This window comes from Brassica oleracea, chromosome C2, assembly GCF_000695525.1.
Source record: "Brassica oleracea var. oleracea cultivar TO1000 chromosome C2, BOL, whole genome shotgun sequence".
NCBI lineage: Eukaryota > Viridiplantae > Streptophyta > Magnoliopsida > Brassicales > Brassicaceae > Brassica > Brassica oleracea.
The window spans coordinates 31,113,870-31,117,700 of record NC_027749.1 but is presented as its reverse complement, the minus strand read 5'-3'; the positions used below and the strand labels follow the sequence as shown (position 1 = coordinate 31,117,700).

Genomic DNA, 3,831 nt, shown 5'->3' with positions numbered 1-3,831 from the left:
CGGTCGCTACGTAGCGACCGAGCTTCTGCTCGAGCCCGGTCGCTACGTAGCGACCGAGCTTCTGCTCGAGCCCGGTCGCTACGTAGCGACCGAGCTTCTGCTCGAGCCCGGTCGCTACGTAGCGACCGAGCTTCTGCTCGAGCCCGGTCGCTACGTAGCGACCGAGCTTCTGCTCGAGCCCGGTCGCTACGTAGCGACCGAGCTTCTGCTCGAGCCCGGTCGCTACGTAGCGACCGAGCTTCTGCTCGAGCCCGGTCGCTACGTAGCGACCGAGCTTCTGCTCGAGCCCGGTCGCTACGTAGCGACCGAGCTTCTGCTCGAGCCCGGTCGCTACGTAGCGACCGAGCTTCTGCTCGAGCCCGGTCGCTACGTAGCGACCGAGCCCTGGCTGCTCGAGCCCGGTCGCTACGTAGCGACCGAGCTCCTGCTCGAGCCCGGTCGCTAATAGCGACCGAGCCCAAGCCAAGGCTCGGTCGCAACGGGTTGGGCAAAGGTAAAGCTCAACTACTGAAACCGGTTCAGCGAACCTTACTCTCTCATCTTTAGAGTATGAATCCACCACCTGCATAATTGCAATACCCACATTTCACAAAACTGTTCCCACTGAAGACAGTAAAGAACATTGATGTTGCTATATACTATGGAAACTTAGGTCTCCAAACTGGTCTCAGTCTATGAATAACATTAACCAAGTGTAATTTATTCTAGTATTGATTTGTTTATATGAATTCAGTTTTTCTGGATCAGTCTATGAATAACACGCTCCTACACAAAAATTTAGTTAACTACCAAGGACATACCTCAGAAATGGTTTCTTGTTCTGTCTTGGAGCACGCCTCTTTGCAGACAAAACACATAAACTGTAATATAAAAGTAAGGTTTATATATAAGGACACATGACAGCTACTGAGAGAGAGTTTATAAAGTAGGACAAGCAAGTCCTATTACTTTAGCCAAGTAGACAGCTTTCAAGCAATTAATGTGAAAATTCCAAGCCGAAAAACAATACCATTACAGCACGACTCCTAGAATTTGGGAGCTCTCGAACAAACTTCTCAAATGCATCTAATCTGACTCTACCCTTGATCTCAAGCAACATAGGCCACTCTTTTGCAGTAGTCTTTTCACCACTGTCCAAGAAAAATATCAGTTTAGTAAATATAATATCAGTGAGTGTACAGACTTTGACATAAAACAAATGTCCTATAATGCGAATGAGAAACTTATAACATCATCCATGCAGCTGAGAAACGGTGTAGTAGTATAACATCTTAGATCAGTTAGCACAACGAAAATGTTTCAAATCTGCACGCCCAAATTTGGAAATGTAGATGAAACGAAGTACTGAGCTAGGTTTGCTATCACTAATGAAACCATTGATTACAAACCTTTTCAGAATACCGATGACAGAGATCACATAAGAGACACTCAACTGGAGTGCACTTTATCATAGACATTCTTCCACAGGTATGGAAACAGATCCAGTTAAGCGAACTCGAACTCGATCCAACAGAGATCTCCACTGAGCCACTATCCATCAGCTCCACTTCCACTTGGAACTCTCCTTTGTGTGTTTTCCTTACCAAGCTTCTGATATCCACATTTGTGTCCTAGAACAAAAATTTGAGCCATCTCGGAAACAAATCAATATAAACTAATATACAAAAAAAGACACAATAGTGCACTAATAATACTGAATCAAACGTGATCAAATTTAGGCTCAACCACTTACCAAGCAAATCACATAAAAACTGTAGACTAATATACATAAAAACTATACACATATACATAAAGAATATACCTTTGTCATCTCCAATGAGCAGCAGCACGATTTGTGATAAAGATATATCTTCATCATCAAGTTCTATGGTTGTGAGTAATTCTTGATAGTATTTTGAAGGCCTTGTATGCCGCATTCACCATGTCTTTCTCATTTAAAGCTTTCTGCTCCTGTTTTTGTTTCTTCTCTACCTCAGGCTCCTTCCTTGGAGGCACAACCATCTTATCCTCCTGATCCATAGCTGATTCACCTGCCTGAGTCCTGAAATTAACATTCAACAAAATTCCAAAACTTGCATCACCATATAGAATTTCAATGAAAGTTTTTAGATTTTGATGGTGTCTATGGATCTCTACCTAATATTTACGAAATCAGACTGCTTTTAAAGAAAGAACCTCTCACTGAAGAATGTGTCATTAGTTTCTTCGACATCTCAAGGCATTGGAAAGCATCCCGAATGGATGAGATGGCGTGTGGGCTCGACCCAAAACCTTGAGCGTCTGCCAAACATGATTGTATCGGTACGTTGCTTGGATCGATGTCAGGCACCCTCGTATAAAAGTTGATGACATCCTAGAGCTGATTCAATCCTAAGTGAGCATATATGGGTAATCTGAAAATCGATGCTCTGTTGTAAGAACGTTTGTCTCGATTGGAAGAGGAGAAAAAAGGAGAAGTGGAGAAGAATAACTCAAAAAGCAAGAAAGAACGGTTAAGTACACGGCCTATTTTAAAGCCTCCAATTAATAAGAGAGTATATGTTTCATTTTTTTAATTGGGGAAGACGAAAAGATTAAAAGTAGATGGAAATGTCTATTGGAGATATCTGTTTTGCACAAAGTCAATAAGTTGATTATTCGATTTTAATAACTTTGTGGAACCCACTAAAATGGAGAATTGATGATGTGGATAGCTTTAGGGGAGAGTAGAAACTGTACTATTATAATATAGACTAGAAGTTAATCCGCGCTACGCACAAAACTATTTTGATTTTTAAATGTTAACTATATAGTTATTCATTTGGACGTTGTATTCTGAACAACAACAAAATTATAAATTGTATGTTTGTGTGAATAGTAATTTCTTTAGAAAAAACAGAAAACTATATATTATTCATATAGATGTTTCATATAGTTTTCCATTTTTTATATTATATATTTACTTATTATTTAAATTTTCTTAATTTGTAGGGCAACTCTTTCAAATAGTCGTTTTTAAGTTTTTGTCAAAAATCGTCATCAATAAGGAAATGACCAAAATAACCCATTTTATTTTGAAAATTTTAATATTTCTTTTTTATTTTTCAAACTTTGAAATCATATCCACAAAACTCTACCCCATAACTCTAAACCATAAGTCTAGTTTATTTAACCTTATAGCATAGATGTATTTTAACTCTTTAATAAATATTTAATTCAGATAAATGTTTAATTTAGTTTTTCTATTTTTTATATTGTATATTTACTTACTGTTTATCTTCTCTTATTTTGTATAGTAATTTATTATAAATTTCTTGCTTTTATATCAATCATAATATTACGATATATATTTAATATAATATTTTATTTCTTATATACTATATTTACTTATTATTTATTTTTTCTTATATTTTATATTTACTTATTATAGTATATAACATTTCTATATGATTAATATTACTAACAATAATATTAAAATATTACATAATATTAAATTATAAATCTATTATAATATTAGAATAAAAATAAAATATCATAATAATATTTCTTATTATTTATTTTTATACTAATATTTTTATGTCTTTTTTTTACATCAATCATCTACAAACTCATCCTGACTCTGTAAACCAAACCGGTAACTCTGTCCATGTGAACGATGAAAGACGGTTGTTTCCTAGCACTGCGTGCTAAGCTATCCGCCTTTTGATTTTCTGTCTGACGTACATGAACGATCTTTGAGTTTAGAAAGTTTACTTTCAGCAGTTTAATGTCTTCATGATAATTCTCAAACGTTGGTCATTCTTCTGGTTCCGAAACCATCTTTATCAATTGAGAACAATATGTCACAAATGT

At 36.6% G+C, this 3,831-nt stretch overlaps 1 long non-coding RNA gene across 1 annotated transcript; it reads right to left on the bottom strand.

Moving 5' to 3' along the window:
- Positions 1-798: 798 nt before the first annotated feature.
- Positions 799-2,523, bottom strand: LOC106322917. Its single transcript, XR_001266575.1, has 5 exons — positions 2,137-2,523; positions 1,802-2,041; positions 1,389-1,610; positions 1,010-1,130; positions 799-860 (listed from the first exon to the last, which is right to left on the bottom strand). It is a non-coding gene; the product is annotated as an uncharacterized LOC106322917 (long non-coding RNA).
- Positions 2,524-3,831: the final 1,308 nt, after the last annotated feature.